Source organism: Protopterus annectens, chromosome 14.part0 (genome assembly GCF_019279795.1).
Source record: "Protopterus annectens isolate FY-2018-M chromosome 14.part0, PAN1.0, whole genome shotgun sequence".
In the NCBI taxonomy this organism is placed as follows: domain Eukaryota; kingdom Metazoa; phylum Chordata; order Ceratodontiformes; family Protopteridae; genus Protopterus; species Protopterus annectens.
The window spans coordinates 465,783,485-465,809,796 of NC_056748.1; the positions used below are offsets into that span (position 1 = coordinate 465,783,485).

Here is a 26,312-nt window from a genome sequence, read left to right on the forward strand (position 1 = left end):
AAAGATCTGCAACAGTAAGGCAGGAGTGTGGCACTGAATCGAGAGAGTTGGCAACAGTTAACATGATACCCCAACCCCATGTAGAAAAATGGGAATAAAAGGGGCTGATGATGATGATTGCTCAAATTAAGACACAAGATGCACAGTACCAAGCCACACCTTTAATGTGAGATGAGGGGTAACCAGCACAAAGCAGTTTCTAACCAGTCACTGCCTGCTTAAACAGTAAACGTTCAATGTACACCAGTAATGAAGATCTGTTTTGTCACTGCCCTCTAACCAGTGTTGGAACACATCCAAGTGCATCAACAAGGGAGGAGGACTGCCATCCTTTACCACCATCAAAAAATACAGAAACCTTTGAACACATTAGTTAGCTGGAAAAAGGTTTATTAGATAGATGGATACACAGACAGACATAGATGCATATACATTTACACACAGATAGATGGATATTATATCAGTTATCAATTATATACAATCTCACATTCCCTTAGAAAGGAAATAAATATGCTCATTATTACCGAATAACCATAGACACATGCACTTGGTTGATATAGCTGCAACAATGTGTTTATTAAATGAATTAAGCCAGTTGAATTCAAAACCAATTATCTGCCAATTAAATGCTAATCAAATGCAGTCACCAATCAGTGCCAAATCATTACAATCCATCCATCCTCAGCCCCTTTTCCCATTTTGCACATGGAGCCAGGGTATCACTTTAACAGTGACAGTCATCGCAAGCCAAATCATTACAATCATCAATGTAATATTCAGTCACAGCAATAATTTCAGATGTGCAGAGAGGGCAGTACTTGGAAGGATTCCCTTCAAGTTTATCCATCTCATGAGCATTAAGCCAACAGCCCCAATCACAACATGCAAATTTCAACAAAAGTCTGAGTGTCTGTAAAATCAAGCAATTACCAGTGGGTCCCAGACTATCTGCTTTACTGTAAAGCATGCAAGGGTCCACCACTCCACTTTCAGGGTTCCAAGCCTCCTGGGGTGGTCACAGCCTACTAGAAGGAGGGCCAAGCAGCACTAGCTGGTGCTGTGCTGTCACCAGGTTCCTCCTGTAAAAATTTAGGCTTCTAAGTTGCACTTCCACCCATACCTGTGGCTGCAATTCCCTTTTCTAACCCTTGCTGGGAAAAGAAAAACCTTAAGAAACCCTTTAGGAAAAAGAGGCGTGACTCCTAGTAATCCTGGCAGGCCAGCCAGACACCAGTGGCTAGCTAGCCAGGTTGCAGCAAGCCATCATTTGTCCAAGGCAAGTCAGCTCAGACTCAGGTTTCATAGGGGGAAGGGGAAAGTAGAGGAACAGGTAGGGACAGAAGAGGTCAGGAGGGTTAAGGTGGAATGAGCTGTTTTTTTTTTTTCCAAGGGCAGTGATTCAGTGTGGCATGGCCAAATTAAGTTAAGAGCAGGTTAAGTATTTCATTTGCAGAGATAAACTTTTTTCCAGTGGTGGTGGCCTTGGAAATATGGGGAGAACAGATGAATTATAGGGTGATTTGGCTTTGTTCTGTCAACAGCAGCATAGTACATATAGTGAACAATCAATGGGGGGTAACGCAGTATTAGGTAGAATGATAACGCATTTCATTTTTTAAGTGATTAACATGAAATGTCACAGTTAAGGCACAACATGTACCAAGCACTGATTAACTCATTAGCAGATTCCCTTTCCCATTTACAGTGGCCTAGTTCAGGTTGCTGGATCCAAATGCAAAACCTACCCCAGATCAAGTGCCAGATCACTTGTGGGCCTTATTGGCAGATGAGAATGGTGGCTAAGGTGTAATGCCCTCAGTGGAAGGACAAGGGTAAGGTATAATAAAAGCAAACAGCAATTTTTTTCAGACTAGATTATTAAAGGTCTGGGAACCTGCATGGCCAATTCCACCTCACCAAATTTAGGGCTTATATTTTGGTAATGAGAGAGAGATTGGAGTTTGGGTATGGCAAGAAGTGCATAATCAGCTTTGAATTGCTTTCATCAGACTATAGGGTTAAGGGACTTAACTAATTCATTTCAAGTATGGTCAATCTTTAAAGGCTGGGGGAGGTAATTGTTTAAGATTCAAGACTAGAGGTACCCTATAGGGTCAGCAGTTCTACATAAAATATAGTTTGCCATTTTAGCAGTTTGGTTTTCTTCATATGAAGTAGCATTATTTAGGGCTGCTTTTCTGTGGGGCTTTAGATGGTCAGAGATTGTTCAAATGAGCAAGAAGAAAAGCCAATGGATGGTTTTACCTTTGACACGTGTACATAGGTCTGGAGAAGGAATTTGGGTTTATGTGGCTAAATCCAAAATGGATCAAGAAGGAAAAGCTCAGTGGGTAAGGGTTGTTACACTGAAGTATGTTGAGTACTGCAACTATAGGGGTATGTTAGATGATCCATTCTTTTGTCATCAGCAAGGGGACTCTCTTACACAGTATCAGGTGAGGCCAGACTTATGGGAGGTTGTTAATTTGTGTGGCTTAGACACAGACAGATATACCTGGCTGACATTAAGAGGCTGGGCAGGTGGAAGTCCAATGCTTATAAGAGCTATGTGAGGTGTAAGAGACTTTCAACTCTTGTTTTTTGTGTTTCAGCCCACACTTCATTGGATCAGAAGTATATTTAGATAGTGGGTTATTTTTTTATCTAGAGGTTCCATTTTTGGGTACAGGGCAGGTTGGACTTATCCTCACAGAGTTGAAATTGAGATTCTTATGAGGCAGTCTGGTTTGGGGTTTCAGGCATGCAATGCCATCAGCTTAGGTCAGTGTTGCAACAAGCTGCCAGAAAGGGGAAAACCTCCTACAGCTATTCGTCAGTTTCCAGTAAAGGATTTGGCTGGTTAGATTGTGTGGGAGGTAAATTATATGCATGACTGCTGGCCAAAGGCTATTATCTTTTGGACAGAAGTGGTATGGAGAAGAAGATAAAGGGATGCTAGGTCCATTGAAGCAGTAGAGAGGATAAAGTGGAGAATCAATAATACTATGGATAAGTTGTTAAGGAACATTAATGGGCTGTAGCATTTGGATCAGGTGACCAGATACGTATGATGGGATTGCGGTTCATTTGTCAGAAGATGGTATGCAGATCTTCTATATGGAACTAAAAGCAGGTTTAGCATGCAAGGGCCTACACATAGAATAATATGAGATGTGCTTGGCGGAGGGGGGGAATATTCCTCCCTTCTGTGGCAGAAGGCAAGAAAGGTAAGGGAGGCCATGGTAAGTGGAGGGGTCCTCAGGACTTTAGCTGGACCTTCCACAGGCCAGACAGCCCCAAGAAATTGTTGCCAGGGGACATATCAGCCCAGCAATGGCTTCTTGGCAGATTGTAAAGTGTCCCAGAGAAATTGAGAAAAAATATTATGGTGTAGGTAAGATTAATTGGAAGGGATGGATATTTATTGTCAGAGCTGTTTGTTGCTCTGTAGTGTTTAGGGCAATGCTATGAAGTAAAGAAATGGCCTCCCTGAAATTCCTCCCTTGTGCACATCTCAAAATAATTAGCTTCAATCAGTAAGGGGCATTGGTAGTAATTGGCAATAAACACATGGCTGTAGCCATTTAATCCACCTGATGCCTTGGTGTTTTTATTAAATACAACAGCAATGTGATGCAAAACAATTTACAATGTGATGAACTGGTTATATAAGCACGGATCATGAGTTAACATTCTGTGGTGCATCGATAGTTACAGGTAAGGTGCTTTGTCAGATTATGAATAATGATTTGTTCGTTTTTAGTAAAGGGCAGGTACAGCTGTATCATTCATGGACAATAATGTCTACAAAAAACACGTGGGCAGGTACATTTATTTCTTTCCTTGCTGTTGCACACTAGACTGACAATCTTACATGTCTTTCCTTATTATCAACTACCACCATCTCATCTACCTCTTAGATCTTCCTTGTCCTCCTGTCCCACTTACTTCCTGCCTGACCCCACCCCAACACACACAGTTGTTGACTGATGCCTTATTTCTTCTAAGGCAATCCCATTGGGCTAGCAAGTACTTAAGACTCCTCGATTATGTTCACACTTGCTGACATTTACAAGCATAAATGCTAACTTCTTTGCAGCTTTCAGAATATCTAACACTGAGCTGCATTATAGTGTCAGTCAGAGTGCTAGTCTTGTCCCAGCCCCACACACCTTAGCAAACTGAAGTGGGGTGTCTTTCTGAACAATTGCCAAGGAACACTCCCAATAATGAAGTACAAGTCGAAGATAATACAGAGAGTGTATAAACAAGAACAGATGGGCATTCTATTTCCCAGCAAGATGGATAATACTGATATCCACTTAAGGTGAAGAAGTACCGTTTTCAGTCTTTTGCTTCCAGAATGAGGGACAAAGGTCCCGAATTATGGACTCCTTTTAATTATTACTAACTACTACACACATTAACAGTTGACACAATAAAACGACTTGGACAGAATCAACATGCATTTTCTGCAGTTAAAACAATCTGTAGCTGCATTTATTATTTTTATTATCATCAACCACCATTTCCCCAAATAAACGCCAGTTTTAGGAAAGACAAAGTAAACTTCAGCCCTCAGTCAGAGAGGTGGGCGTCGCACACATAAGCTGTGTCCCACTAATAGTTAAAAATGCGTACATGCAGCTTACATTGCTAAATGGCTCATGTTGCATGTTTTGATGAGGGACAGCAAGATATAGGCAAATGTCATACCGTTGTGGTAACTGCAGTTTTAAAGTTTACTAAATGTAAGAAATTGTCACGAATGCAAAATCACTACTACACAGTAAATAAATTAAATATGTGGTTATAATGATGCTATTGGGTATTGCTGTGTGTGTTGTGCTTTTCGAGTCTTTTGTGACGAAGACAGTCACCGTTTTCTATTCAAAGTTAATTATTAAAACAAATACGCACATAAATGGAGGTGAACTTAAATCCACAGGCAAATAAAGACGTCTTTAAGCTGGTGTGCTGTGCCATTTTTTTAATCGAGCGTCTTGAGACCTACACATTTTCCTTTTTTCCATAAACTGTGCACTTTTTATCCGTACGTGCTTTTACTGTGATCTTATCAAGCTGCGTACCTCTTTTCATCTTTAAAACTTTTGAAGGTCCACACCTAAGAACCATTAGATTTGGCTCTTCCACCTGGTACGTGGGATAGCACTTGGCGGGAATGTAAACCAGAACTTCCCTACATGGCACAAGGGTTCGCAGCCCTTCATAAATTATAAGTCAAAAAACGTTCAGGGCAAAAGGCTGAGAATCATATATTTAGTTACCAGTCCGCATATCGTTTTCAAAACAAATGTTAACAGCTGCAATAATGCCAGCCAGTGTTCTGTCGTAGAAAATGTTATTATTCCCCATTCTGGTGGTGTTGAGTAACGATATACTCTTTACAATCCGTTTTGACTATATTTCGTTTGGCCTTGGAGAAACAAGTGTAATTTTCTATCCACACACCGTCAACAAATAAGCTGCTTACTCCCGAAGCTGCCCCGTGCTTCTTTAAAGTTCATACCGTTACTCTCAGATCATCTCGTATCCTCTTTGCCTGGCTCGGTGTGAGTCTGTGTGTAAGAGAGAAAAACAGATACGGGTTGACAGCTGATCCTCGCCTCCCTCCCTGCTCATGTGATGGTGAAGGGAGGGAGAGATGGTGGCGGCGGCGTTGTTGAGGACCAACAGAGCACGCGGATGAGCAGCTGTTGCTATGAAACACACAGGTGTGTGGAATGTTGCTTGTGTACTACGCCTGCCTGCTGTTTGGTTTGTGTGCTAACTAGCGGTAATTGACACGGATATCCCAAAGTGTTCCGAGTAATTTATAGTTAATTCCTTTAGGGAGCGAGCTTGTGGTACCGTACGACGTCGCATTTTGGGTACAATCCTAAACCACGACCAAGTAGGACCGTATCTTAGGCTTTGTTCCCTGTCGCGGAATCTACTTGGGTCAGAGTACGGCAGGACGTGAGCCCAGGTGAGATTCAGTTTGTTGACTCAATACTGCAGTTGCGAAATGTGTAGTAAAGCTATTGTTCAAACTGATGTATCTCCATGCTTCATTCCACATAGTGTCGGTTATTAAGTCAATTTTGATGTATACCGTGATTTACACTAACTTTCAAATAACACACTTAGATTAAAAGTAAAGCAAAACTAAAGAAGGATTTAAGTGCCTTCTTATTGAAGTACCGCTTGAATTTCCTGCCCTGCAAATTATTGCACTCCCATTTTTACATCTGAAGTGTACATTTCTCTGAAAGAAGTAACATCACTCTATATTTACCGAATGGCTATATTTGTAGTTATTAGGTGAATAAACAACGCAGGACTTGATTTCCCTGATTTTAAGCTATACCATCGTATTTGATTTGTTGCCCTTGTCTGTTCCCATTATCCCACGTTTTTTCGCACCTTGGACATAAAAAGACTATTAGATCCAATGTTGTTTACCCTTCTTCCTCTCTGGTATTGTAAGAAGTTTGTTCTTTTGGTTGGTGTACGAACGAAAACATTGCTGGGATGCGTCTGCTGAAGTGGAAAGTGTAGTAGAATTTAAACTTGTGTCGCCTAGCTACGAAGCCTGACCTTAAAATGGAAATTATTACTACTGTGTGTCGATTCCCTTGTGCTTTATAAGTGTGTTTAAGTGACAGTGCTTGCGAATTGGAGTTTCTCAATGCTTGAAACAACTCCGTAAGATTAATGAATTAAAGAATACCATGCACCTGGCTGGATGTTGTGTGAATCTCTTGACTAAATATTGGGTACATTGGATGTATTTGGGTTGGCGGGCCACTTGGTAAAATTAATATATAATGGAACAGATCACTTTCACCAAGGTGCAAGTTAAACAGGAAGTACTGCATGCACACTAGCTGCTCTCCTGTAGAGATGTCATATGGTGTTTCATTTCATTTCACTGAAATTCCTAGTCACCTCCTGCTGCATGTTTGGACCAGTCTTGCAATTCATCCAGTAGCAATGTTAGGTAATCTTAGACTACCCAAAGGGCACATAATGCCAGTGTCAGCACACATCATTTAATTATTTAAAGAAAATGTGAATTTGTAAGATCCATAGCAGTTCTGGAAACATGAATTGGGAAGACACAACTAAACCACTTTTCATTCATAATTTCTATGTGTTCAGGATGCACAGTTGTGATTCTGCCAGTTAAATTATGGTATGAGTTAAGGACAGAAATGTTTTTTCTACATCATGAACAATTTAGTTGACAAAAACTACCATCTCAAAACTAAACTGTTGGACATTTTCTTTTTGCACGTTATTGTAAAACTGTTCAGCTTAGAATGCCCTGACAGGTAAAAAGAAAGGTCATTTGCAGCAACATTTATTCCAAGGACAGTAAAATGGTTAAAGAACTTTTGAATCAGTAAGCTTTTTATACAATACATCTGAGAAGCATATCCTATTTTTTTTGTCCATGCACATTTTATATTTTTAACTCTTGAAATGTGTGAAAGAAAGAAAATCAGAGCAGGGCAACATTATGTTAACTTCTGTTTGCTACTTTCTCCACTGTAAATTAACAACATTCATCTTATATTCCTCATTCTCTTGTTTTGCTTACATTTCTTTCCACATTGATATATAGAAGCTGCAGTCTTTCATGACTTGATTATCAAATTGGGAGGTGCAAGGAAAAACCTGACCACACACACACACACACACACTCACACTCACATGCAAAGAAGGGTAGAAGGTACAATGTAACATTTTTCAGATTGTGTGAAGTTCTATCTTCACAATATGAACTTGAGAAAACATGACACATGGGAGGGGGTATTATTTATTGACAGTTGATTACTGGGGAAAGTCTGATTGGTTAGAAGCCCATTTTCACAAAGGCCCAGTGAGAAAAGCTCTAAAGTATTACATAATACTTTTTAATAGTATTGTTTTTATTATTATCATCATTGAGTCTCCAAAACATCATACTTTGCATTTTAATTACATTTTAGTTTAGGCTATTAGTGACAAGGGTCACGTTATATTGCAAATTTAATTTGTTTCTGAATAAAATCATGGCTGAGAAGAAGTAATAAAGCACAGGTGAGGCTTTACATCATCCTTATTACAGCAATGCTCCATTAAAGCTATTAGTTTAATACTACTTTTATCAACAACTGATATCCTGTGAAATTGCTAAGTTTCATTCTTTATAACAGTACATACAGCTTATATGAATAATAAATTCATTTTCCTGTTCACATTATTAAGGACTTATAATAATTGTCATAGTCTTAGAATATTCGAGTATAGCTTCCTTTACAATTCAAGAAAAGTCTTGTAAGCCATTTGTCTGTTGTGCTCCAAAAATAACATCACAGATAAAAATTGAGAAAATATACAACTATTTCTATACAAACACACACTACTCAATGTCTAGTAAGACAATGTGTAGTTATAATTGTGAGAATTGTAATGCTGTTTCCTACCTCATAAACTTTAGGGACATTAGGTGACCTCTTTCCCAGCCCCAATACATTCAGGATAATCAGCATTTCAACTGAATAGGAGCATTAGTAGACTTTTCTTTTCCTTTTGCAGACATGTAGCATAGTGCCATGCTGCTTTGCAATTGTATGAAACACTACTGTTGTAAAATTATTTTGATATCTGCAACAAGAAACTCTAACTCTGAATCAGAAAAAGGAAGAAAATATTAAATACGTTAATCAATTTATTTCATTTTAATGTCAGAAATATTGAGGGTATTGTATTTTAGATTTTTTTTTTATGAAGTCTGAGTTTTTGTAAGCATCTACCATTTTTTAGTTGCGTCTGCAATAAAACTACTTGGGGCTACCCTTCATTATTTGTTTTCTTTTTATTTATCTATCTCCTTGGTAAACCCCACTGGAATTAAACGTCTTTTTTGAAGGTGTGATCTGGGAACACTGTCTATGACTTGTTCAGAGTCACACAAAACAGAAATAGATGTGGAAGGAAGCAAACACTTTTCCCTGGACTACATACATGCAAAGATTTTGTTGACTTTATTAGATACTTGCCTGTACTTATTTTATCCATTTTATTTTCCATGTTTCAAGACCCCTGACAACCATCAACATATGTTCACCTTTCCCCCAAGGCAATGTAAACTGATAGGTTTCCCAAAATGCCTACGGTTTTACTGTGTGTGTACACAATGCTGTTTACTGGCAGCTGTGGAAAATATAATGAAATATATATTATATAGTCAAACAGCCACCTTATGAACGAAGCAGAAATTCTGTTAAATGTGTTATTTTATTTAAAATGCATTTACAGTGTATGCATCTACCATAATTTATCCATTGGTGGTATAAGATGTGTATTATATTTGGTAAAACAAACTGACTTGCAGAATATTGGAAAAAAAAGCATGGGTTTAAGTCGATGGACTGGACTTCATGATTAAGTTAATCTCTGATGCATGTGTTCACAATTACAATTATTTAAATATAACGTCCCTTGTATGGTTAATAATTTATCACAAAATTTAGATTCTCCCAAAAGAAATACTAAGTTGTTAAAACACAAGTATATAAATAGACCAGCAGAAGGATTCACTGTAATAATAACTTAACCTTTAATAACCTCAAAAACACAGATAAAATATATAATTTGTATGAAATAATGCAAATAGATATTTTATTTAAGTAAGCTATATTATATTTGTTTATCTGATGCCAAGATATAATCTCTTAAAGAAAAACTTTGCTCTCTAGTGTAGTTAATAACTCCAATGTTAATTTTTCCTGTGTCCCTTGTTTAGTGCTCAAAATTTAGATTTGTTTGAGTTATTTTTACACCCTATAGCATCACATATATGGTGTCTAGTGCTCAGAATCCCTTCAGTACATTTTTTTGCCACTGTTTTCCTGCCACAAATGTCTCACCATTTCTCCATTCAAATCGCATGTTTCAGAAAGGAATTTCTTAGCCTAGCATGACATGGCTACACAGCAGAGAACCTATAGTTTTCACTATTGCTCAATGGCCAGAATTTCACACCTTTAAACTGTGTCTTGTTAACTTAAGTAAAGTGTTAGATTTTAGCTGTTTAAAACTGTATTTGAAAGTGCTGGTTCTGAAAAAAATCTTTATATGAAAAAAATCTTTATATGAAAAAGGAGAATGCATATTTTTTTATCTGCCACATAGATGACCCTTGTGTCAATCCTTGATTTCTGGGTCTATCTATCAATACCTCCTATCTCCTCCTGACTTGCTCTGATTAGGATTGAGGCTGGCAAGATCATCAAGGAATCCTTGAACAGTGTCACACTGCTGCTTTTGGAGTATATTTGACCCATTTAATTTTCTGCCCCTGTGCACACCCATAGTAATACTCTGAGGCTGGGATGTGCCAAGACCCATCAGCACTGGACTGCCCCGCTCTTCCACAAGGAGGTGACATCAGCAGGATGCCATGCCCATGCACAGGCAGCACATTTACAATTGTTTCTTCAGTCTCCACCAGGGAAATTGAACAGCAATGCATGCCCTAGATGAGGACACCTCCCTTCCACCCAGGATGGGCATGCACATCTTCTCTTGCAGAACTATAGGTACCTGTGCTGCTATGTCCCTTGGGTCACAGCCAAAGCTTTATTCCTCCACACCATGATACTTTGCTAAGAATAAAGACAAGTTTTATTGCAGTGTTGAATAAACAAACTTGCTGTCACTTTTTGCCATATGAAGTGCTGCTTTTATCCATATAAATTTTAAGAACAGTGTGCAAAATATAACCAGCAGTCATTTGTCTAATTCACCAATGAGTAAGCAGAGCTGGCAAATTTCGTACTCCGTAAGAGGGAGAATCTGGAATTTTTTAAGGGTTCCAGCTTTGAATACTAAACAAAACCTTATTTCACCTCTTTTTCTATAGGAAAAAAATGCAAATTGACCAAAGGACCCTTGTCAGTTCATAGTAGTTACAGATCATACTAATTAAGTTAAAAAGAAACATGGACTGTGCTCGTACAGACAGACTAAAGAGCTAGTTTGTTACAAACACTATTGTAACTAAACTGATGAAAATTATTCATAATATCTAGGTCCTGTCATACTATAAACACCCAAACTCCATTCCTGGAGGAGGGCAAAGGCCCCCCTTCAAAAAAAAAAAAATAAAAATCACACCAATGTGGTAGTCTTTATGACAGGCATTTTTGGGTATAGGAACAACACTAATTCTGATGCATTAGTACTATATAGAATGTCAAGATAATGAAAAAAAAAATCCAGTTTTATGATAATGTTTTCTTTTATTATTGCTTCCCAAAAAGAAATGCTGATTTTCTTTTTATCATTCCTTATTTTGGAGTTTTAGTCAGTTGGTCCTGTGATCTTTTAAATAATTTATATCACATGACCTCAGTGAACTACTTGTTTTGACTGGTATACATTTCATTAAAAATATGGAAAACTAAACTGCAAATAATATAACTCTAAAAACATACTAACACACTTCCGAAGTGGGGTGAAATTAGCTAAAGATAAATTAATTGAAAAGTTTTCTTTATATGGTAATATGGTGGGAATAGTCAATTTTTGAATGTTTAATATGCCTAAAGTGCAAAACTAGTAAGCTTCAAGTGTGTGTGTATTTGTATCTATATAGGTGTACAACATAATGGGGGTATTGAATGTGTATTTTTCTCTCTTCATATATATTTTTATCTGGGTTTGTGTCTTTTCATCTTTCAAGAACATCAAGACAAATATCTATATTTAGCAAATGTACCATGGTTTCAGGATACATTATCAAAAGGCAAAGTTGTTACTTGGGATACCAAACACATTGAAACTATGCAGTGCCAATGGCCCTAGGAAAAGGAACCAAAATTATGATCATCCTCAAAAACTTGAGCCACAAATAAAGTTATACTTAGAAGGGAAGATTAAGAATTTGCTTATTACTGTAGATATAGGAGTTTTATGTGTGGATAATGATCAAATGACAATATGAAAGTGCTAGATCATTATAAAGGATATGTGATGAAGCATGACTACTGGAGAAGAAAAAGGTAAATCTAAAAGGCTATAGGTAGACCTATAATTGAATACTGTGTAGCAGCCTTTGTGTATAGTTGCTGTCAGTCCTACAGGCTGGAAAGGATTCAGAGATGTTTTGCTAGAGGTAAGCACCTTTATCAGAGCAGTTTAACAAGTTGTCATTCTTATAGATTGAGAAGATTTAATGCAAATCTCAATGTATGTCTCTCATAGAAATAATCCAGTTCAAATCTCAATATACATCTCTTGTAGAAATAATCCAACTCGGTGTAACAAAGTATCTTCAATAGCTAAAACTTTGGTCATGATGTGCATGCTAAAGCTCGGTCACGACACACTAAACTCCCCCCTACACCTATCTCTACAAACTACCATTCTAAAATTCTCCTCCAATTGGCATGATTTTTTTTTTTTTTTACAGAACTTGTACTTGCACAAAAGACTGTCCTAACAGCACAAGGAAAACTTCAAGAATAAAAATGAACATGTAGCCATTAAACTGTTGTATAAAAAAGCATAAATTATTTTATAACCTTTCTGTATGTCTACTAAATGTACTTCATTTTATTCATTTTCATTATTCAATAAAGTTAGCATACATTCAGTATATCATTCCACATTTATCAATACCAGAGTTCCACCTATGTCATAATCCTGACATTTTTGTTGCTTCTTAATTCGTACAATGCTTTTCTTTCATCTTTACTTAAATTTAAAACCTTATGAATGTTATTTTTATTCAATGCTTTTCTAATTTCACTTCCACAGGTTCTTTCAAACACCTTTTAAAGTGTTAAATAGTACTGGGTTGTAACAAGAAGGCTGACCATATTTAAATTACATGAAGGTTGAATTTGAATTTTATTTTAAAGATGTACCTTTGAGTGTATTGTTTTAAATCTAATATTGTCTTGACAACATCTGCTCTTCTAGTAGGTACAAAGTTAAGACCCAAACCTAACACACGTTTATGAGCAGAGTTTAAGTTTAAAGCAAAGTCTGACAAGTTAATAATTTTAATAGAATCTTCTTCATACCCTTCTAGTTGTCTGTTGATGAACCCAATGTAGTTTGGGCTCTGGTTTTCATTATCCTTGTCTTTAAAGTTTTTAAATCCTTTTTTGGAAAAAAGTTTTTGGTCTTGCTCTTCTGTGGCCATTAAATACATGGCTACCATGTTCACTAGCAGTATTAATGGCCATAGAGGGTATGAAGAAGAGTCTTGTGTCAGTCAAAGGTTGAATTTTATTTTAACAGATGTACCTTTATGCAATTTTAAATATGGTAAGCCTTCTTGTTACAACCCAGTACTACTTAACACTTTAAAGGTGTTTGAAAGAACCTGTGAAAATGAAATTAGAAAAACTTTGAATAAAAATAATGTTCATAAAGTTTTTAATTTAAATAAAGATGAAAGAAAAGCATTGTATGAATTAAGAAGTAACAAAAATGTCAGGATTATGAAAAGTGACAAAAGTGGAACTCTGGTATCGATGAATGTGGAACGATATACTGACTGTATGTTAACTTCATTACATTCATTTTCATTATTCAATAAAGTACATTTAGCAGACATACAGAAAGTTTCTAAAAGAATTTATGCTTTTTTATATACAACAGTTTAATGGCTACGTGTTCATTTTTATTCTTGAAGTTTTCCTTGTGGTGTTGGGCCAGTATTTTGTGCAGTTTCTCATTTTTTAATACTGGTTGAAGTTTTTTTTGGTTTACAACTTGTACTTGCACTTAGTGCGCATAGCTTACTGACACTACCCCCCTTTCTACACGACTTTCTGTAAGCTCTCCCTCTAGAATAAAACCAAGATCTATAATTAATACCAGGGTATCTACAATTAGCAGTGGCACTGGATATTCTGACCGGCTGATTTATTTTTCTTTTTCCGTGACCAGCCTCTCCCGAATATGCTGCTCTATTCTCCCTTGCTATGCTTAGGCTCACTCAGCTCCCCTACCCTACCCCCATTCCCACTCACCCCAGAATACATTACATGTATAACTAAGTTTTCTTCTCCCGTTTAGCACCTCCTCTTCCTCCCTCCCTTACCAATCGCACTTTATCCTTTTCCCTCCCTACCAAACACTCCTCCTACACTCCTCTTCCACTCACTAATATTCTTCCCTCCTTCCACACATTATCCTAAGTACAATCATCTTTCAAAACTGTTACTCTAGAGCCCTCTTTATCCACTTCCTCCTCCAACTATACACCCCTTCTTCTCTAACACTCCACAATCCCCTTACACTCTAACACTCCAACTGTGTTCACTTTTCTCCCTTTTGCAACAGTTCCCCTTCAACTCTTCTCCTCACTTAACCTAAAACTCATACATCTTCCTCACCTAAAGCTCTCGCTGACCCCTGCATGTGTGCTGTCACTTCCTATCTACACACTTTAAACTCCTTATCAAGACTCTTCACTACCCCAATATATTTCTCTCTCCATTTTCTCCACATCTCTTCTCGTTCTCTTATCCTACCTTTCATCTTATCATTTTCCAATCAATCCCCTACATCTTTCATCAACCTTCACTCACTATATTTTAGACCTACAAACCTACTACTCATTCACCATAGCTCCCTCACTATTTATTTCCACTAACTCACTCCTACCCAAGATCAAAATATCCCCCAATCCCCCTCAAAATCAAACATGAATACCACGTCCACCTCTTCAACCTCCTACCTTATTCTATCTCTACAATACCTTACTCCTTTCAGGTGATATACACCCCAGCCCAGGACATCTTTCCAACATTGCAGCTAAAAAACAACATGTAGGATCTTCTTCCCATCACCCTAACCCTCCCTCTAAGCACTTAGCCTTATTTTCACTTAATATACACAACATTCTTAAATTCAGTGACTTTCTTGCATGGATGGCCCAATACTCTCCCAACATAATAACTCTCACAGAAACCTGCTTCAAACCCCACATCCTAGATAAAGAATTTCTCCCCTCTGGCTACAACATCTTACATCTAGACAGCCCTAACAGGAAAGGTGGAGCAGTTGCTGTAATATAATCTGAGCACCTCAGCCTGTACCCTTTACCCAACCCAGCCCCTGTGTTTCACCTTACTGAACTCCTAACTTCAAGTTTAATGATCATAAAACACTAATAACAGCTGCAATGTACATACCCCCAGGTGACAATATCCATTTATTAGAAAGCATTCTCTCCTGGTTCACAGAAAATAAACACAACAAAACCACTACATTAGGAGATGTCAACATCAGTTGGCTATCCCTAACCACTAACTCCACCAGCTCCTGCATTAACATACATGGTTTCTCATAACTTATGTCAATTCCAACCCACTTTAACAAACAACCAACACCAGTTCTATCATTGACTGGATCCTGGTTTCCAGTCCTGACCTGTACCAGAACCCAAACACTCTACCTGACTCCCATTAGTGACCACTCTCCAATTTGTATACAAATACCCCCACCATCCTAGGCCACACAAACCTTGACTGCCATAGCATCTCAAACTTCTACCCAGACTTATTTAATAACACTCTCTCCTGCGTAAACTTGTCCTTCCTGTCATACCTACCTCTAGACTTTGCAGTTAAAAAATCCAATAACATTTTTCTAAACATACCAAACTCTCTTGCCCCTCTTAAGAAAATTGGCTTTAAATCACTCTGCTCTCCCTGGTTAACCCAATCAACTTGCTCTCTTATGCTCAAAAGAGACAGCACCTGGAAACTCTGGATTAAAACTAACCCCCCCCCATTCATCACTAAACCCGCAAATAACTCCATAACTGCACCAAAAACACATCAACAATGACAAGAAAAACTTCTACCTAAACCCTCAGACTACCCATTTCCGTAACCCCCCCAAAATCTGGAACACTGTCAACCAAATCCTTCACACAGGCAACCCCATGACTCCTAACAACACTCGCATTGAAACTGCCACCATACTTTACTCCTATTTCATTGACACTATCAGTAAACGTATGCAGACTTGACACCTCTAACCTTACTGACCCCCCCACCCCCTCAAACTGAAACAACTCCAGAAGCCAGTTGCTGCTAGCTACATAAAAAACTCTTAGTAAAGCTTAAACCATGCTCTCCATCTGTGGACAACCTACATCCGCTCTCCCTTAAGCTATTAACCACCCTATACATGAAACTACTGTATCCTCACTTTGGAAACATTTTTTACCATACCTATCTACAAGGGAGGTAACTCAACACAACTATCTAACTACCAGCCCACAGCTCTATTGTCCCCCCTCTCTACAATACTAAAAAATGTGCAGATAAGCAACTTGTGGATTATTCACTCCAGGAAAACCTATTCACATCTACCCAACATGGCTTACATCCAAATCACAGCACTACTACTCCCCTTATCTCTTTTACACATATCTCCCTAGCCAGAGATAACAAACTTGTTTCCTGTCTCTTTTTGGACCTCTCTACAGCATTCAACACTGTCTTACACTCCATGCTCCTTTCCAAACTCTCCAACCTCAGTCTCTCCAGTTCATCCATCTTCAGGTTTTCTAGCCATCTCTCCAACAGACAACAATCTGAAAAATGGCTATCCTCACTGTCCTCTTTCTCCCCGTAAAGATGGGTGTTCCTCAAGGGTCAATTCTTGGTCCCTAACATCTTCACTAATCATCTTTAAATATCCTGTTCTCACTCTTCTGTGATATATGTTGACAACTCCACCTCCGACACCCTCTCTGACCTGCATACCCTTACACAAAACTCCTTCAACTCGATCAAAAACTGGCTCTCTATCGATAACCTTATTTTAACCCCCCCCCAAAAAAACACAAAAGTTTTTCTGCTCCTCCCAAGTGTATCCCAGTGTACTGAGTACTAAAACAATGAATCACATCTTAAACCTACTTTCTCTGTCACATCACTTAACAACACTGTTATCAGTGTAGAACCTCACACCAAGCTTCTTGGAGCGATCATCAATGATCAACTAAAGTTTGACCTGCATAAAAAAAACGCATAAAAAACTAGCCTTACTCTACAGAAGTAAAAAAATTCCTAACAAAAGACTCTCTCTCTCGCCTACACCTGCCTTCTCCCCAGCCAACAGATCTTAACTAACTTACAATCCCCTCTAACTAAACTCAAAACCACTTACTTCAAAGTAGCCAGGTTTGTAGCAAACCAGACCACAAAATTTCATCACTGACACTCCCTCAAAGCTTAAACTATCTTGAGTTCCCCCAACAAATTCTATTCTCTCAACTTCCCATCATTCATACCATTCTCAACAAGCCCTCCACCTACCCAGGCATCTCCCCACTCCTCTCTCTGTATACTCTTAGAACCCCCAGGAGCTCTGACCAACAACACTTGGAAATATATAATCCCAAAAAATCTATAGGCCAAAATCTATATAGCCACTCTCCTGCCTGTCCTTTATCAAACTACCCATATCCATCAGAAAAATACCTCAAGCGCACACATTCAACTAAAAGAACACTTAGTAAATTCCTGGACATGTCACTAAAAATCTAGTGTAATCTTTTCCTCCTAAACAACACCCCTCATCCTTACACTCACAGACTTCACTAACTTCTACCTTTTAATTACTCTACTACTGGGAGCATCTCACTTATTTCTAACTTGCCTTGTCCTAATTTTTCTCTTAACTTCTTCACTGAACTCATTTACTGACTTTTTATCCACCATTACTTTTATATATTTTTATACAATGAAGATAGTTACTTGTAAGTAGTTTAACAATTATTTTCTTTTCTTATTTTTTTTTCACATGCTCTGAACATTCTCCTCAGATGTTATATTTTGTATCGTATGTCTGAATTACTCTCTATATTTCCGTATTGTTCTCAAAGGATTGCTATCTTTATAACCTTTGTGTGTGCTTTGTGGAGCTTTTCCTGCTGGGCTTCCACTGAAAAAGGCTTCTAGCTCATTCGGACATTCCTGGTCAACAAATGTCAAATAAGTAAACCTATAAATGTGTGAATGGTGACACATTAACAGCAACACTAGGAACTGAATTTAGCATTCATGTTATTGGAATCTGAAAGAAATGTTTGTGAGCTATTCTCTTTGCAATAGTACTATGGGGATAAGATTATTTCATAGAAGAACTGATAAACTGTGGAATAGTTTGCCAATAGCTATCTGAATGGTTGGAATTCTAGAGGCATTTAAGAGTGCACTACACCAATGGTTTAACAAAGGTTTGAAATAACTACTCTATTATTCTTGGCAAACTCTTGTATTGCCTCCTATGAGGCTCAGTTTGAATTTATCACTACTAAACATAAACATTGATTTTGTATATGTTATTGGATCTGGCAAAAATCACCAACCACTTGAATGAGTTTTTAAGTCATTTAGTATATCAGTCTTTATCAATGCCGTTTCTTTAAAGAGCTCTGATCTCTTATTACAGTCTAAAAATAGTTTATATGATGTCCTTACATCCACTGCTGCAGTATTTCTTACTAATGGGATTCCCTACTATGAAGAGCTCTGTCCGGCCAGTTTTCAAAAGTCTACAGTTGCTTTAAGGTACTCTGAATGTCACCTGTGCACTCCTCGTGAAAGGTAGGGCATAAAGGTGACGTTCAGGCGTACCATCCTCAGAACTTCTTTGCTGCCAGTCCAAATGTTGTTTTAACCAGCGGTCTATTGCATACATCAGTTTTTCTGTTTATTGGGTTTTCTGTGCTTACTCCTGTTTGCTGGAGTCCTCACAGTTGCAGATAAGCACCCAGTTGCATTTTTGGTTACTTTTTCTGTTTGTTTAGTGCTGTTTGGGGTTAATGTCATCCAGGAAGGACAAATACCAGTGTGGGAGATTGATTCTCCTAAAAGACCGCCATGATAAGTGTCTTTTTTGCCTTGGTACTGCTCACGGCCTTACATCTTGTTCAATTTGTCTGTAATCACCGAACGGCCACATCAATGACTTTTTTTCCCAGGGGAAGAAAGTGCTTTGCCGTCATCGAGGATTTGCCCTTTTCCCCACTGTAATGCGATCTTGGAGTTGGTATATGTAGTTAGGGTATGTGTGGGGGGCACAGCCCCCCTAACTAAAGGAGGCCACAGCCCCCCTAACTAAAGGAGGCCAGGAAACCTACTACTAGGAAATCATACTTGTCTAAATGGAAGAGATTCTCTATTTGGTGTCTTTCTTGTGACCTGGACCCACTTTCTGTTGATGTTCCTTTGGTTCTTTCTTATTTGTGTGAGTTGCTTAATGCTGGTTTGACCTATTCTTCTATTAAGACCCACTTATCAGCTCTTTCTAGTTGTCTGCCTTTAACTCCCCCATTAGCTTCTAGATTTGAGGCTAAGCAATTTTTAAAGGCCTCCTTAATATTAGACCTCCCAGGAAGCCTGTTCCTCCTCCCTGGGAAGTTTTTTCTGCAAAAATTAACTCCAGCTCCTTTTGAGCCTGCTGTTTCAGCTTCCTTGCAACATTGTTCTTGAAAGACAGTTCTTTTGTTAGCTCTTACTTCTGCCAGATGGATGTCTGAGTTGCAAGCCCTTATGGCTTGATCACCAATGTTTGATATTTCCATGAGGACAGGGTGTCCTTGCATACTAATCCTTCTTCCATGCCCAATGTGGTTAATGAGTTGTCACTTCAGTCTTTTAATTTGCCTACTTTTTTCCCCTCTCTACAATCTGACAGTGAGAGGGTGCTGCATACCTTAGATGTACATAGACAGCTCAGATTTTATTTGGATAAAGCTATAAAGCTATCAGGAAGTCTAACCAGTTATTTGTTTCCTTTCATCCTAGGTCTTTAGGTTTGGTTGTTTCTAAGCAAACTATTTCCACTTGGCTTTCAAAGGCTATTTACTTTTGTTACACTTTTCATGGCAAGAGCCTTCCTTCTTCTATAAAGGCTCATTCCACTTGAACTGTAGCTTCTTCTGGTGCTCTTTTCAAAGGCTTAGATGCTAAATCTATTCTTGAAGCTGCCACCTGGACTTCTGTGCATACCTTTACCGAGCATTACCAGTTGGATGGTATGTCCAGAGCTAGAGCTGGTTTTGCTGCTGCCATTCTTCATGGCTTCTTGGAGGGCCCTGCTGCTTCCTTCTCCCAGGTTTCTTGAAGTTTTGCACACTCCCATTAGTAAGGAATACTACAACGGTGAATGTAAGGGACATAGTACAGTTGTGTAAAATCTTACCATAACGGTAGATGCCATTGCCTTCACCATTGAAGTATTCACTCCCTCCATCTCCCTGGTCTCTTTTGATTCCTGACTGCGCAGATTCTCCTTGGTTTTCCTTGGACTGCTGTTCCTACTGGGGCAATCTGTTCTGAGGATGGTATGCCTGAATGTCACCTTTATGCCCTACCTTGTGCAAGGAGTGCACACATGACATTCAGCGTACCTTAAAGCAATGGTAGACTTTTGTAAACTGTCCAGACGGAGGGCTTCATGGCAGGGAATTCCATTAGTAAGGAATACTGCAGTGTGGAGGCAAGGACATCTACCATTATGGTAAGATTTTACACAACTGTACTTTCTTCTAGTGTTATCTGTGCAGGCCTTCTCCAGGTACTTCAAGCCTCAAATAGCTGCAGACAGAAGTAGTAAGACAATTTTAAAAGCTATAAGACAGTGTATACTGCTCCCTCCCACACACAATGTGGCATAATTTTTTTTTTTTTTGGGCATGAAATGTGTAACCGCTTTTAATGTCGTTCATTTCATTGATCAGAGGGTATATCACTTTTGCCCACTGTCTGTGTGGTGGCACAGAGTGTGTTACAAATTTTCAGTAATAAAACAATTTGATCTTTTATTTATTGATTTGATTTTTTCCCCAAGTTATAATATATTGGCTCAGCTGAAGTTCCACGTACTACCAAGATTTTATAATCTGATATCCAGTCTTATCAGTATGTTGTTGAGGTAAACTTCTCAAATCCATTTCTGAAATGTATTAACAGTTTGGTTATAACTAGCAATCCAGTCTTAATCTTTGTGCAGGAAAGAGTCAGTTAAGGAGATCTGAGCTGATAGTGACAAATACCATTCCTAATCATTAGAATATCTTTCAGATTGACTGTGTAGAGTAGTTAATATTCAAAGTAAATAAACTGTAGCGAGAGAATACTATTGAAGAGTTAGTTAAAGATCTGAGCTCTAGTGTAAGACAGCTAAGAATAAGAGAGAGACTAGGAGTAAAGTAAGTAGGAAGATGAGGTAAAGGGGGTAAAAAATGGAAAAGGGAAGTTGCATAAATTAGTTTAATGTTTGGATTATCACAAAAGTAAAAGAATGCCAGCATTCTATGCTCCGTAATAAAATTGCTATTGAGCATTGCATTGTTCAGTACAACTGCACTCCAGAATTAAAAGGAAAACATGCATTATTCATCATGCTTTGACTTTTGCTGTAGTGTTATCCTCTTATAAATGGTTATTTTGCTCTTTGTTGAATCTCATTTGGCCTGATGTGGGGCTGCCTTGCTGTATGATTTCAGTTTTATTGATTTATTTGTTTACTGACATTTGATTATCGGGAAAGTCCATCTGGGTTGAAGCCCATTTTCACTGGTGACCTGGGGAGAAAAGCTGCAAAATATATTACAACATTTTAAAAACAATAATTTTATAGTCTTTAATACACAAACAACTACAATTTAAATAATTATACCAAATTAGACATAATATGAACACATTGGTTAAGAATAGATGCAAGTTTTATATGACAGTGATTTAATAGTTAAAGTTTTAGTCAGTTTATAGATAAATCAAAGGTAAGTTAGTATAATACAAATAGGAATTGCAAAACAAAGTGAGAGAAAAGCAAACTTAAGGTATATTTACAGAGTAAAGGGAGAGAAACTGGAAGAAGTAAGGAGATGTAAGTTATGAATAGGTATTTGTTCACGTTTAGGAACATAGTGTATCCTGGTGTTGAGCAAGAACAGATCCAGCTTTTGGCTAGTAAGTCTTACTGAATAGTTGTGAAGGATGGGAGGGAAGGTATTGACCTGACTGATAGAGGGAGTTCCAGGTCTTAGCAACATAGTATGAGTACCGACAATGCCCAACAGAGTTGATATTTCTTTATGGACAGGCAGGAGTTTTTGGTCATTGTATCGTAATGATCAACTGGGAACATAGTTGTGTAAAAAAGTTATTTAGTTTATAGTCAAAGTTTCTGCCTCTTTAATTTATTTTAATAAATGTAGTTGTAATTTGGTGAGAGGAATATTTGCGGTGATATTATGTATGCAATGACTTATGGAGTAGTCCGATTTGCTAGTCTTTGACCATTTCTAGTAATATAATAATTTTGTCTTTTGTAATGCAAGTCTTTGATTTTTAGATTTAGTGATTCTTTTTCTTGGACTCAGAACTGTAGTTCCGTCTTCCAAACCACATTTTCTAGCTGGTGTGTGAAGATGAATATGCTTTATTGATAAGAGACTGACTGCAGTCAGTACACAAGTTTAAAACTTTTGATTCACAGTGGAATTAGAATCAGTGACCTGTTTGATCATTGCTTTTTTTCTATGTCCTGAAAGCCTGAAGTGTAGCTATGCCCCATAGTCTACTTAATGTCATAGGCAATGTGAAATATAACTTGAGGAAATAAAATTTAAAAAATGTAAGTGGTGTATAGAGAAACAACTTCTGAAGGAATACATTGGAAGTGCTGCTTAAATTATTCTTACTTTGTATGTAGCATTCTTGGGCACTAAGTTAAAGGGAAGTAAAACCACTTTGTGATGAGGAAAAAATGGTAATTTGGTAGAGTTGTCAGTTACAGTGAACATTTAGCAGCATTTTAGCTATTCACATCATAAAGCTGTTGTGAAAGAGTAGGTCCCTTTTTCCAGAGGTAGAATGAACTTTGGGTAAATTACTTTAAGTAGGTTACATGAGATCTTGGGGTCCCCCGCATAGTAGTGTGGGTGGCTTTGCTCCTTACAAACTGAAAAAATGGTTTACAAAAATGTCTTGCTTTTCAGTGAAAAATAGCCTTAGTTTTGGCAAAGATAGTTTTGCTCAAATTCCTTCCATTTTGCATGGTAGATGAAGAATAACTGTCTAGAATTATATGATTTTCACTTCTGTTACATTTGGGTTGGGATAGAAATATTGGATAATGGTGAGTCACGAGAATAGATTGGTCCATCATGACAGCATTATTAAGCATTTCAACATACTGTAGCTTTACTCCCTATAAGATATATTCCTCTGATGTGTCTCGGATAACTTGTCTATCTTGCATTGTAATACCTACATGTATATGTGAATGTAAGTTCCTTTTGAAATGCTTCTGTATAATGTGATTCAATGCAACATGATATTGTGAATATATGTTCCTCTTCAATATATTTTTGTATAATATAACTCAATTCAGTATGCTATTGTATAACATCCAGTACCTTGCTGATGATGATGACACTTCTGTGTAATTTACTTTGTAGCTGCATTGTATATTGTATACTGTATAATTTGACATTTTTGTCCCTGGGCTTTCACTGAAAAGTGGTTCTATACCCAGGCAGAATTTCCTGATTAACCAATACAAATGATTAAATAAAGAAATACATTTTTGTGAAACAAACTTATATTTATTTGTGAGGGGATCTTTGTGTATATTTTCATGCCATGCCCTTACTTATAAGCTGATCCACATAAGATTTCCTCACTACCATGAATGTATGGTTGTCAAACATCCGATTACTATTTGAGTATCCAGATCTCTCACCACTAGGTCCACTCTTGGAGGAGTGCTATCAGTTTTATAATTTGCAGGGTGGGGTTGATTTCCCAAAGGATATTATTATGCACTTCTTTACATTTAGTTTGAGGCCATGGCTCTGACACCAGTCATTAGTCTGTCAGACCTTTCCTCAAATTATGTTGATATCCTACAGAATCAGTGACTGTCTGCAACTTGCAGTAATCAGCTGTTCTGGTCAGCCAAAGTCCATTTACATTTGCCTTGACATCTGAGAAGTATATCCAAACAGGAGGGAGCCCCAGCACTGAGCCTTGTGGTACTCCACTGGTGACTGGCCTCTTGATGGACGTGGATGCCCCCACTCTAATAACATGTGTCCTATGCATCGGGTGACCTAGAGGTTTATGCCTATCTTTGTGAGTTTATCTGTAATATCTGAGTGGGGTATTGTGTCAAATGCCTTGGCCAGGTCATGGTAGGTGGTATGCACTGTCTTACCCTCATCCATGGCCTTGATGACTTTTTCAAAAAAGTCCACCAGATTGGCCAGGGAGGATCTGCCCTTGAGGAAGCCAAACAGGATTGGGTCTAGTGTCTAGAAATTTCCTATGCTATTGTTAATCAGGTCCATGATTATCCTTTCCATAGCCTTACATGTAAGGCTAGTCTGACTTGTGGGTTGGTAGTTTGCTGGATCTGTTGATGGTCCCCCTTATGCAGAGGGATGACTGTTGCTGTCCTCCACTCTTCTGAGATTGTATGGAGACTGTCATTAAATAAAGATCCGAGTGGGTCTGCTAGGTCATGTTTCATGCTATTTAATAGGCACCCTGGGATTCCATCAGGGCCCATTGATGCCATGTTTCTAGCTTTAGAGGGCACAGTGATGACCTGATCTTTTGTGATAACAGGCAAATGATGAGATATTTCAAAGGGAGTGACCAGGGGTGATGAGGGTGGTGAAATCTGAACTGAATTTATCAGCCAGCAGGTTTGACCTTTCTTCTGTCTGAGTATAGATAGTGACATCTACAGCCAACTCAGCACATTAAGCATTTTCATTAAGATTTCAGACATCACTAAATATGCTTTGTGGTTATCCTTTGCTTAGGCGGCTATTTTAGTCTTGTATTTAGATTTTGAAAGCATGACTAGTTCCCTGATTTGCCTGTTGAGACTGAGGATTTTGTCACTCTCTCACTCTCTCACTCTCTCACTCTCTCTCTCTCTCATGAATTCTCCCACTTATTTTTAGACAGAAATTTCCTCCTTCTGTTGTATAGTCTGTTTATGCCAGAGGTCACCTGGATGACTAGATTTTCTGGGTAGACCTGGGTATAGTTCAGTCAGGTACTTTACACAGACTGAGAATTACACTTGGAAAGTATAATACATACGCAGACTATTGCGATGATATACTATACTAATGTATTTTGCTGTTAAGTATGTGCATTGTCTAGATTTCAAAACAAAAGTACTACTACGACAGAAATTTGGGTATACAAATTAACAAAAATAAACAACCCCTTTCCACAGTTTAATGGGTCTGTATGTCTGAATGAGCTTAAGTAAACTGCAGTTTTGCTTTTCCAAAATAAAACCATTGTGCTTAATTGTATTACAAGCTGGTTTAATAACACTGTGTATGGAAAATTGGAAGCCATCTGATATTTATGAAAGTAGCAGTTCTAAGTCATACAGTAGTTAAAAAGAGATCGTATAGGCTTCTCCAGAGTCCCTAATGTCATGTATGTTGAAAAGTAGTGGTTTCCTGTTCTATAATGACTGCCCTGAATCAAAGTTTGGATATGAAAAGTATATCATTGTAAGCATTTGATATTACACTGTGAAAATTTGGTAAAGTCGGTGGTAAAACTAGTAAAAATTATAAAATGTATTTGTAATGAAATGTTCATTTCTGGTTGCCTCCGATATTTCACAAAGACTAGAAATGTGAGAGCTGATCAGAAAGGATGAGCAAAACAGTAAAATAAAATGCCTGTATAACAGAAGAACAAAATTAAACTGACATTATAGTATCTGAAAAGGAAAAAAAAATCAGTCTAGCTTTAAACAAGGAAAGATGAGGATGTTATGGAAGAAAGTGTTCCAAATTACATGATTATGGAGAAAGCCATGGGTTATTTGGTTTCTTTTAAAAGGTAAGTGCTTGATAGAGGCAAGTTTCAGGACAACCTTTCAAAAAATGCTTGCCATTTTCCAAGTAATAGTGGCTTTTAGTGTGATTATAAGTGGGGTTGGGGGTCTTGAGCCTAGTAAACTATTATGATAAATGCCTATTTCACAGTCTTTTTGTCACTAACTTGTACTTTCTAAAAAAAATCTCAACTATTCCTTGGGATGTCTGGAAAAAGCACCTGCTGGTGAAGAGAGAGAAAATGAAAAAGGAGAGAAACCATTCTCAATGTCCAGAGTGGAATGGCACAGATGGGAGTTCACTACTGGCATGTTGGCACAAAAATAACGAGAAGGGATGGAAAAGCTTTGTACAGCAGTATTGACTATTTGAATCCTATTTAAGTGCATTA

The 26,312-nt window shown here is 37.9% G+C and overlaps 1 protein-coding gene across 1 annotated transcript in view; it reads left to right on the plus strand.

Annotated features, from left to right (window-relative positions):
* Positions 1 to 379: 379 nt before the first annotated feature.
* LOC122789044 overlaps positions 380 to 26,312 on the plus strand; it is a 3,657,207-nt gene continuing 3,631,274 nt past the window's right edge. The window contains exons 1-2 of the mRNA XM_044056223.1: positions 380 to 5,735; positions 5,854 to 5,989. The gene's annotated coding sequence lies outside the window, so the exon portion shown is untranslated. The remainder of the gene's footprint in view (positions 5,736 to 5,853; positions 5,990 to 26,312) is intronic.